Source organism: Pinus tabuliformis, chromosome Q (genome assembly GCF_031772625.1).
Source record: "Pinus tabuliformis cultivar Carrire ecotype Pingquan chromosome Q, CPIR1, whole genome shotgun sequence".
Lineage (NCBI taxonomy): Eukaryota > Viridiplantae > Streptophyta > Pinopsida > Pinales > Pinaceae > Pinus > Pinus tabuliformis.
This window is the reverse complement of record NC_142296.1, coordinates 807,987,830-807,999,204: the sequence shown is the minus strand read 5'-3', so window position 1 is coordinate 807,999,204 and position 11,375 is coordinate 807,987,830. Positions and strand designations below refer to the sequence as shown.

Below are 11,375 nucleotides of genomic sequence, written 5' to 3'. Positions count from 1 at the left end.
CCCTTGTAAATTCATTTTGGTCATGTGTCGGAGCCCATGTAAACTCATTCGAGTGGCTCATTTGCCGTGTAAACACTCGTTCGGGCGGGTCGTTTGCCCGGCTCTCCCTTGTCGGTTCGTTTCGGTCGTTCGAGCACCCATGTAAAATCGTTCGGGCGGGTCGTTTGAGGGCACCCGTGTGAACTCGTTTGGGCGGGTCGTTTGAGGGTGCCCATGTGAACTCGTTCGGGCGGGTCATTCAAGGGCACCCGTGTGAACTCGTTCGGGCGGGTCGTTTGGGCGAGGGCCGTATCAAAAATGCTAAGTTGTGACCCGAGGTTAGATTTGTGCATGTTCGTGCAGATCGTTTGCCCGGCTCTCCCTTGTCGGTTCGTTTCGGTCGTTCGGGCGCCCATGCAAAACCGTTCGGGCGGGTAGTTTGAGGGCGCCCGTGTGAACTCGTTCGGGCGGGTCGTTTGAGGATGCCCGTGTGAACTCGTTCGGGCGGGTCGTTCGGGCGAGGGCCGTATAAAAAATGCTAAGTTGTGACCCGAGGTTGCCTTTGTGCATGTTCGTGCAACTCGTTTGCCCGGGTCTCCCTTGTCGGTTCGTTTCGGTCGTTCGGGCGCCCATGCAAAATCGTTCGGGCGGGTCATTTGAGGGCGCCCGTGTGAACTCGTTCGGGCGGGTCGTTCGGGCGAGGGCCCGCCCAGGCGAACGAGCCCGTATAAAAAATGCTAAGTTGTGACCTCAAGTTGGCTTTGTGCACGTTCGTGCAGCTCGTTTGCCCGGCTCTCCCTTGTGGCTTCGTTTCGGTTGTTCGGGCGCCCTTGCAAATTCGTTTGGGCGAGGGCACACACGGGCCAACGAGCCTGTATGAAAAATGCTAAGTTGTGACCCGAGGTTGGCTTTGTGCATGTTCTTGCTGCTCCTTTGCCTAGCTCTCCCTTGCTGCTTCGTTTCGGTCATGTGGGGGCCCATTCAAATTCCAGATGATCCGAGCGACAAGTTTTCTTTCCGTGTGAAAGGTGGGTTGGTAATTGAGTTGTGTTTTTGCGTTTGCCTGAACGATGGCCTTGGGTCGTTTGTAGGGCGGCCGATTTTCATCTTCTCTCCATCCCCACTCGGTAGCGCATGAGCGGTAATGTTGGCCAGGCTCGGCCTGGGAGGCATATGTGAAAAATTCCCCTTTCGCTCTCCAAGTTCTTGGAGCTGTATGGGCTGTTGTTGTGTGGATCCCTAGCTCGTCTTGGTCCCCGCATGCCCCTTCAGATGATACCAGCGATAGGTTTTCTTTCTGTGTGAAAGGTGGGTTGGTAATTGAGTTGGGTTTTCGCGTTTGCCTAAACAATGGCCTTGGGTCATTTGTAGGGCGGTCGATTTTCATCTTCTCTCCATCCCCACTCGGTAGCGCATGAGTGGTAATGTTGGCCAGGCTCGGCCTAGGAGGCATATGTGAACAAACCCCCTTCCGCTCTCCAAGTTCTTGGAGCTGTATGGGTTGTTGTTGTGTGGCTCCCTGGCTCGTCTTGGTCCCCGGGTGCCCCTTCAGATGATACCAGCGACAGGTTTCCTTTCCGTGTGAAAGGTGGGTTGGTAATTGAGTTGTGTTTTCACGTTTTCCTGGACGATGGCCTTGGGTTGTTTGTAGGGCGGTCGATTTTCATCTTCTCTCCATCCCCACTCAGTAGCGCATGAGCGGTAATGTTGGCCAGGCTCGGCCTGGGAGGCATATGTGAATAATTCCCCTTGTGCTCTCCAAGTTCTTGGAGTTGTATGGGCTCTTGTGGTGTGGCTCCCTGGCTCGTCTTGGTCCCTGCGTGCCCCTTCAGATGATACCAGCGATAGGTTTCCTTTCCGTGTGAAAGGTGGGTTGGTAATTGAGTTGTGTTTTCGTGTTTGCCTAAACGATGGCCTTGGGTCATTTGTAGGGTGGCCGATTTTCACATTCTCTCCATCCCCACTCGGTAGCGCATGAGCGGTAATGTTGGCCAGGCTCGGCCTGGGAGGCATATGTGAACAATTCCCCTTCCGCTCTCCAAGTTCTTGAAGCTATATGGGTTGTTGTGGTATGGCTCTCTGGCTCGTCTTGGTCCCCGTGTGCCCCTTCAGATGATACCAGCGATAGGTTTCATTTCCGTGTGAAAGATGGGTTGGTAATTGAGTTGTGTTTTCACGTTTGCCTGAACGATGGCCTTGGGTCATTTGTAGGGCCGCTGATTTTCATCTTCTCTCCATCCCCACTCGGTAGCACATGAGAGGTAATGTTGGCCAGGCTCGGCTTGGGAGGCATATGTGAACAATTCCCCTTCCGCTCTCCAAGTTCTTGGAGCTGTATGGGCTGTTGTGGTGTGGCTCCCTGGCTCGTCCTGGTCCCCCTTGTTCCCCTCCAGATGATACCAGTGACAGGTTTTCTTTCTGTGTGAAAGGTGGGTTGGTAATCGAGTTGTGTTTTTGCGTGTGCCTGAACGATGGCCTTGGGTCGTTTGTAGGGTTGCCAATTTTCATCTTCTCTCCATCCCCACTCGGTAGCGCATGAGCGGTAATGCTGGCCACGCTAGGCCTGGGAGGCATATGTGAACAAATCTCCTTCCGCTCTCCAAGTTCTTGGAGCTGTTTGGGCTATTGTGGTGTGGCTCCGTGGCTCGTCCTAGTGCCCGCGTGCCCGTCCAGATGATACCATCGATAGGTTTTCTTTCCGTGTGAAAGGTGGGTTGGTAATCGAGTTGTGTTTTTAGGTTTGCTTGAACGATGGCTTTTGGTCGTTTTTAGGGCGGCCGATTTTCATCTTCTCTGCATCCCCACTCGGTAGTGCATGAGCGGTAATGTTGTCTAGGCTCGGCCTAGGAGGCATATGTGAACAATTCCCCTTCCGCTCTCCAAGTTCTTGGAGCTGTATGGGCTGTTGTGGTGTGTCTCCCTGGCTCGTCCCGGTCCCCGCGTGCCCCTCCCGATGATACCAGCGATAGGTTTTATTTCCATGTGAAAGGTGAGTTGGTAATCGAGTTGTGTTTTCAGGTTTTCCTGAACGATGGCCTTGGATAATTTGTAGGGCGACCGATTTTCATCTTCTATCCATCCCCACTCGGTAGCGCATGAGCGGTAATGTTGGCCAAGCTCGGCCTGGGAGGCATATGTGAAAAATTCCCCTTCCGCTCTCCAAGTTCTTGGAGCTGTATGGGCTTTTGTGGTGTGGCTCCTTGGCTCATCCTGGTCCCCTCGTGCCCCTCCCAATGATAGCAGCAGTAGGTTTTCTTTCCGTGTGAAAGGTGGGTTGGTGATCGAATTGTGTTTTTGGGTTTGCCTGAACGATGGCCTTGGGTCATTTGAAGGGCGGCCGATTTTCGTCTTCACTCCATCCCCGCTCGGTAGCACATGAGCGGTAATGTGGGCCATGCTCATCCGCGTCCCTCTTTCCCATCCCAACGATAAGAATGTTGAAAGTTTTCTCAGCGCTCCTTTGAGCCTTCGTTGTTGCGGGTCCGAGATGGAAGCCCCAAAACTCCGTCGTTGCCTATGTCGCTATCGTGCCTGTCGGTTGTTGCGAATAGAGAATTTTGATTGGGCTGGGCAGCCATTTGTGGCTCCATTGAAATTGGCTCCTCGCTATATTGTTCACCTCCTCCCTATTTGGTGTGGAGGGTTTTGCTTTTCGTGTGAAAGGTGGGTTGGTTACTGAGTTGGTTTTTCGAGTTTGCCTCAAGAATGGCTTTGGGTCATTTGTAGGGTGTCTGATTTTCATCTTCTCTCCATACCCACTCGGTAGCGCATGAGCGGTAATGTTGGCCATGCTTGTCCTTGGAGGCATATGTGATCAATTCCCCTTCTGCTCCAAGTTTTGGGAGTTGTATGGGTTGTTGTGGTGTGGCTCCTTGTGATGGCTAGCCTCTTCATTGTTCGGCTGTTTATGGTGCCGGTGTCTTGTGCTTGTACTCTTTCCGTGTTGGCATTGTCGGTTGAGATGCATACATTTAAGAGGGACGTGGAAGGGTTTTGGTTGTAAACCACCTACCCTCCCTCTTTCTTGCTTTTTCCATCGGGCGATGTGAGGCGCTGTTCTCCTTGTTGTAAATTCAAGGGTTGGCATTCCTTTCAAAGTGCACATCGTTCGTGGTTGCGTTGGCTTTGAGGTTTTGATAGATGTGTTGGCCCATATGTTTGATCGAGGGGTCGGCTTTTCCCTTGCATCTTGCGTGCGTGGCAGGCTTTTGCGGTTGGAAATGTTAAGTCACAGCGTTTATGGGCATTTGTTGTTTCAATTGTGTATGGGCTTGTGGTCCAATGGGGAGGAGGCTTGCTACTATAGTCATCGATGGTGGGGGCTATTTGGAAGAAGGATTTCGAGGTGGAACGCTTCGACCTCCCTCCTTTGCGTGGAGGTGGCCGTAGGGGAAAATTATTCATTGTCGGGTCGGTAAAGCTGTGGGAAATCCCCTAGGTTGCCTGTACGTAGGGTGCGCGGGGTGCGGGGCTGCCCGATCCCTCCTCCTGTTCGGATATGTGTCCTTGTATTGTGTAGCGACCCTATTTATTTGCATTTGCTTCCTTCCTTTGCCTTCGCATCGTGGTTGCCGCAGGTGGTCAAGTGATTGAGGTCCACCGTCAGCTGGCACGGGTGGACTCCTAGGTGGCCTCGGCACATGGCGTGGAGGGACGGGGGGCGTTTCTAAGAGAGGTTGTGGGCTCAGTTGGTCTTGTTGTTTTGTTTCCTTCCGTTTCCTTTGCATTGAGGCTGCCGTAGGCGATCATGCGATCGAGGTCCATCGTTGCTACTGTCCGGGTGGACTCCTAGGTGGCCTCTCTGTGGGGAGGGTTGGGGGGCACTTGTTGTTTCAATTGTGTATGCGCTCGTGGTCCAATGGGGAGGAGGCTTGCTACTATAGTCATCGATGGTGGGGGCTATCTGGAAGAAGGAATTCGAGGTGGAACGCTTCGACCTCCCTCCTTTGCGCGGAGGTGGCCGTAGGGCAAAATTATTCATCGTCCAGTCGGTAAAGCTGTGGGAAATCTCCTAGGTTGCTTGTACGTAGGGTGCGTGGGGTGCGGAGCTGGCCGATCCCTCCTCCTGTTCAGATATGTGTCCTTGTATTGTGTAGCGACCCTCTTGATTTGCATTTTCTTCCTTCCTTTGCCTTTGCATCGTGGTTGCCGCAGGCGGTCAAGTGATCGAGGTCCACCGTCAGCTGGCGCGGGTGGACTCCTAGGTGGCCTTGGTGCGTGGCGTGGAGGGTCGGGGGGCATTTCTAAGAGAGGTTGTGGGCTCAGTTGGTCTTGTTGTTTTGTTTCCTTCCGTTTCCTTTGCATTGAGGCTGCCGCAGGCGATCATGCGATCGAGGTCCATCGTTGCTGCTGTCTGGGTGGACTCCTAGGTGGCCTCTCTGCGGGGAGGGTTGGGGGGCACTTGTTGTTTCAATTGTGTATGCGCTCGTGGTCCAATGGGGAGGAGGCTTGCTACTATATTCATCGATGGTGGGGGCTATCTAGAAGAAGGATTTCGAGGTGGAACGCTTTGACCTCCCTCCTTTGCGTGGAGGTGGCCGTAGCGGAAAATTATTCATCGTCCGGTCAGTAAAGCTGTGGGAAATCTCCTAGGTTGCCTGTACGTAGGGTGCGTGGGGTGCGGAGCTGCCCGATCCCTCCTCCTGTTTGGATATGTGTCCTTGTATTGTGCAGCGACCCTCTTGATTTGCATTTGCTTCCTTCCTTTGCCTTCGCATCGTGGTTGCTGCAGGCGGTCAAGTGATTGAGGTCCATCGTCAACTGGCATGGGTGGACTCCTAGGTGGCCTCGGTGCGTGGCGTGGAGGGTCAGGGGGCATTTCTAAGAGAGGTTGTGGGCTCGGTTGGTCTTTTTTTTTTGTTTCCTTCCATTTCCTTTGCATTGAGGCTGCCACAGGTGATCATGCGATCGAGGTCCATCGTTGCTGCTGTCCGGGTGGACTCCTAGGTGGCCTTTCTGTGAGGAGGGTTGGGGGTCACTTGTTGTTTCAATTGTGTATGCGCTTTTGGTCCAATGGGGAGGAGGCTTGCTACTATATTCATCGATGGTGGGGGCTATCTGGAAGAAGGATTTCGAGGTGGAACGCTTCGACCTCCCTCATTTGTGTGGAGGTGGCCGTAGGGGAAAATTATTCATCATCCGGTCGGTAAAGCTGTGGGAAATCTCCTAGGTTGCCTGTACGTAGGGTGCGTGGGGTGCGGAGCTGCCCGATCCCTCCTCTTGTTTGGATATGTGTCCTTGTATTGTGTAACGACCCTCTTGATTTGCATTTGCTTCCTTCCTTTGCCTTCACATCGTTGTTGCCGCAGGTGGTCAAGTGATCGAGGTCCACCATCAGCTGGCGCAGGTGGACTCCTAGGTGGCCTCGGTGCATGGTGTGGAGGGTCGGGGGGGCATTTCTAAGAGAGGTTGTTGGCTCGGTTGGTCTTGTTTTGTTTCCTTCCATTTCCTCTTTGCATTGAGGCTGCCGCAGGCGATCATGTGATCGAGGTCCATCGTTGCTGCTGCCTGGGTGGACTCCTAGGTGGCCCCTGTGCGGGGTCGGGAGGGGAGGGGTGGGTTGGGGGGCATTTCTAAAGGAGGTTGCGGGCTCGGTTTGTCTTGTATGATTTCCTTCCATTGCCTTTGTGTCGAGGCTGCCGCACGCGATCATCCGATCGAGGTCCACTGTTGCTGCTGTCCGGATGGACTCCTAGGTGGCATCGGTGCGGGGCGGGGAGTGGCCTTGGTGCGTTGTGGCTCGGTAGGTCTGCCCATTTGTTTTCCATGTCCTTGGCATGTTGCGTGTGCTTCCTTCTTGGGATGCAAGAGGTGCAAGGCATAAAACTTTTACATGATATTTTGACGTCTCTTTGACTTGATGGTGTTCAGGTTGGCTCTCAGTAAGAGAGCGCCCGGAATGCCCTTTGAAGTGGGAGGGTGCTACCTGGTTGATCCTGCCATTAGTCATATGCTTGTCTCAAAGATTAAGCCATGCATGTCTAAGTATGAAGTAATTCAGACTGTGAAACTGCGGATGGCTCATTAAATCAGTTATAGTTTTTTTGATGGTACCATACTACTCGGACAACTGTAGTAATTCTAGAGCTAATACGTGCACCAAGTCCCGACTCTTTAGAAGGGATGCATTTTTTAGATAAAAGGCCGGCGCGGGCTTGCCCGCTTCTCCGGTGAATCATGATAACTCGATGGATCGCACAGCCCTTGTGCTGGCGATGCTTCATTCAAATTTCTGCCCTATCAACTTTTGATGGTAGGATAGAGGCCTACCATGGTGGTGACGGGTGACGGAGAATTAGGGTTCGATTCCGGAGAGGGAGCCTGAGAAACGGCTACCACATCCAAGGAAAGCAGCAGGCACGCAAATTACCCAATCCTGACATGGGGAGGTAGTGACAATAAATAACAATACTGGGCTCATCGAGTCTCGTAATTGGAATGAGTACAATCTAAATCCCTTAACAAGGATCCATTGGAGGGCAAGTCTAGTGCCAGCAGCCGCGGTAATTCCAGCTCCAATAGCGTATATTTAAGTTGTTGCAGTTAAAAAGCTCGTAGTTGGATCTTGGGTTGTAAGGGTCGGTCTGCCTACTCGGTGTGCACCTGCCCTTCCGTCCCTTTTGTCGGCGGCGTGCTCTTGGCCTTAATTGGCTGGGTCGCGGTTCCGGCGCTGTTACTTTGAAAAAATTAGAGTGCTCAAAGCAAGCTTATGCTCTGAATACATTAGCATGGAATAACGTGATAGGAGTCTGGTCCTATTGTGTTGGCCTTCGGGACCGGAGTAATGATTAATAGGGACTGTCGGGGGCATTCGTATTTCATTGTCAGAGGTGAAATTCTTGGATTTATGAAAGATGGACCACTGCGAAAGCATTTGCCAAGGATGTTTTCATTAATCAAGAACGAAAGTTGGGGGCTCGAAGACGATCAGATACCGTCCTAGTCTCAACCATAAATGATGTCGACCAGGGATCGGCGGATGTTGCTCTAAGGACTCCACTAGCACCTTCTGAGAAATCAGAGTGTTTGGTTTCCGGGGGGAGTATGGTCGCAAGGCTGAAACTTAAAGGAATTGACGAAAGGGCACCACCAGGAGTGGAGCCTGCTACTTAATTTGACTCAACACGGGGAAAATTACCAGATCCATACATAGTAAGGATTGACAGATTGAGAGCTCTTTCTTGATTCTATGGGTGGTGGTGCATGGCCGTTCTTAGTTGGTGGAGCGCTTTGTCTAGTTAATTCCGATAATGAATGAGACCTCAGCCTGCTAACTAGCTACGCGGAGGTTCCCCTTCGCGGCCAGCTTCTTAGAGGGACTATGGCCATTTAGGCCATGGAAGTTTGAGGCAATAATAGGTCTGTGATGCCCTTATATGTTCTGGGCCGCACACGCGCTACACTGATGCAGCCAACGAGTTTTTATTCCTGGTTCGAGAGGATCGGGAAATCTTCTCAAATTGCATCATGATGGGGATAGAACATTGCAATTATTGGTCTTCAACGAGGAATTCCTAGTAAGCGCGTGTCATCAACTCGTGTTGACTACGTCCCTGTCCTTTGTACACACCGCCCATCGCTCCTACCAATTGAATGATCCGGTGAAGTGTTCGGATTGCGTCAACGATGGCGGTTCGCCGCCGTCGACGTCGTGAGAAGTTCATTGAACCTTATCATTTAGAGGAAGGAGAAGTCATAACAAGGTTACCGTAGGTGAACCTGCGGTAGGATCATTGATAGCAGGGGTTTTCTTTTTTGGTTCGGGTTGGTTGGGTGTCGATTGCAATGTGGGACTTTGTGGTGCGTCTCTAGGGGAGCGGGTTTGGTGTTTGGCGGGAACATCGTTGGTTGCTTGTCTCGAGGTAACGCTTGTTTTTTCGTGTGTGCTTGCAAGCCATGTTTGTGCTTGTCCCACCCATCCTTTTTTTTTCTCTCCCCCAATGTGTTTCTGCAGGGGGTCCGGAAGCCTGTTTCTTGGGAGCCCTTCCAACGATCTGTTTGGCTGGGCATGGTTGCTGCAGAGTTGAGGTGCTTGGTAAAAACAATGGATAAATTCAGACTCATTCATAGCGGCGGTGCTCGGTCTTTTGTTCGTCGGAAGGCATGGGCCAAGGGTGTGGGCTTCCATAGTTGGTTCTCTCGAAAAGGCGGTGGCGGTTGATGTGTTGCTTGGGTGAGCATTTTCGCTGGTGGTTGGGTCGAGGGAGTGGTTGCACGCGTGCCTAGTAGCTCAAACCTTCCATGAGGTGAGATTGTCGGGGTGCGGTCAAGTATGGGATGGATGAAGAGCGGATCAACCCATTGGGCTGGCCACCCTAGTCCCTCCCGACCGTTCCTCGACATGCCCTCGCGGAAGGGTTGGGTGTCTAGGTAATGAAAAACCCATCCCTCAGTCTGAGCTCCATCGAGGTCGCAATTTTCCCCGCCGACAGGCATGAGGGTGGCAATCTTATCTCCTGCCTTTGCCGTCGAGGGAATTCCTCATCCTCTCGTGAGCCACTCCCCTTCTGAGGGAAAAATAAGTAGCGGGTTGTGTCTTTGTTCCTCCCTTTGGATTGTGGATTTTTCGTGGGACTCGTGTCATTTCTTCGTTTCATGGTGTGCGCTTTGTGAACGTCCCTCTCTCTAGTGGCCTTGCACTGTCGATGTATTTGTGGCTCGCAGCTTTCTCCAGCGTTGAGTGTCGGCACGTGACAACTCCTCTTTGGAGTTTGATTCTTTGACCCCCATTGACTCTCTCGCTGGAAAGGTTGTTGGTTGTTTTGTACACGGAGGGGTGCAATAGCGGGGTGGGTTTGTGTTATGGGCAGCAGTCTATTTTTTGTTTGAAGCCTTGTGTGGCTGTTTGCCTCTTAGTGACTTGCTCCAGACACTGGTCTCATCGTGGCCCTCGTCTTTTCTATTGGTCAATTTTGGTTTGTGATTTATTTGCTTGGTTGTTTGCTATGTTGTAAAGCGGGAATGGGTGTTGTGATGAATGCATGTGGGAGGGTGTGAAGAGGTGGGACGCTTTTTTGATTGGGTGCCTTGTTTGATTTCTTTTTGGTTAGCGGACATCTTGCTCGGCGTGCTGTTGAGCTTCTCTCTTTTCTTGGGATCTTTGTTTCTTTGGCGTTGTTTTCTTCCCTTCTTCCTTTTTCCCCTAGCCTTACGGAGGAGAGGTGGGATTGTTGTGGATTGGTGTTCGGGAAGGACGAAAAGCAGTACGAGTTCCCAGGGTGGCCACCCTAGTCCTTCTCGATCGCCGTCCCCTGCAGTTCCCCCCTTTTTCCGAAGGTGCGGGGTTTTGGAAGCTGGTTCTCTGTTTGAGCCTCCCCTTGTGAGCCGGTAGCCACGTTTGATATCTCTTGCTTTCCTGTTGTTTTCTTCCCTTCTTGCTTTTGGCCCCTTAGCTTTACGGAGAAAAGGTGGGATTTTTGTGGATTGGTGTTCAAGAAGGACGAAAAGCTGTGCGAGTTCCGAGGGTGGCCACCCTAGTCCTTCTCGATCACCGTCCCCTGCAATTCCCCCCCTTTTTGCGAAGGCACGGGGGTGGGGAAGCTTGTTCCCTGTTTGAGCCTCCCCCCGTGAGCCGGTGGATGCGTTTGATATCTCTCTTTCTTTCATGTTGTTTTCTTCCCTTCTTTCGGCCCCTAGCTTTACGGAGAAAAGGTGGGATTGTTGTGGATTGGTCTTCAGGAAGGACAAAAAGCAGTGAGAGTTCCCAGGGTGGCCACCCTAGTCCTTCTCGATCGTCGTCCTCTGCAGTTCCCCCCTTTTTGTGAAGGCATGGGGTTGGGGAAGCTTGTTCTCTGTTTGAAGCCTCCTCCCCTTGTGATCTGGTAGCCACGGTTGATATATCCCTTTCTCTCTTGTTGTTCTCTTCCCTTCTTCCTCGTGGCCCCTAGCTTTACGGAGAAAAGGTGGGATTGTTGTGGATTGGTGTTTCGAAAGGATGAAATGCAGTGCGAGCTCCCGGGGTGGCCACCCTCGTCCTTCTCGATCGTCATCCCCTTCAATTGCCCCCTTTTGTCGAAGGCACGGGGCTTGGGAGGCTTGTGCTTTGTTTGTGCTTTGTTTTCTACCCTGTTCTCTTCCTTTCGGTCCCTAGCTCTACGGAGAAAAGGGGGAATTCTTGTGGGCTGGTGTCGGGGAAGGGCTAAAAGCAGCACGAGCTCCCGGGGTAGCCACCCTAGTCCTTCTCGGTCGTTGTCCCACGCATTTCCCCCCTTTTTTCGAGGGCGTGGGGCTGGGGGGAGATTGTCCTCTGTTCGAGCCTCCCCCCGTGAGGGGGTTAGACACCTTTGTTTCTCTTTCTCTCATGCGTTTTTCCTCCTTTTGCCCCTTGGCCTTACATTTGTTGTGGGGGGTTGCCCCTATTCAGTTTTGTGGCCGATTTTTCTGTAATACGTGGAAAC

At 52.3% G+C, this 11,375-nt stretch overlaps 1 non-coding gene across 1 annotated transcript; it reads left to right on the top strand.

The window, feature by feature from the left end:
* The first annotated feature begins 6,901 nt into the window (after positions 1–6,901).
* LOC149222102 (18S ribosomal RNA) lies at positions 6,902–8,714 on the top strand. The gene has a single exon (XR_016249881.1). It is a non-coding gene; the product is annotated as an 18S ribosomal RNA (ribosomal RNA).
* The last annotated feature ends 2,661 nt before the right edge of the window (positions 8,715–11,375 follow it).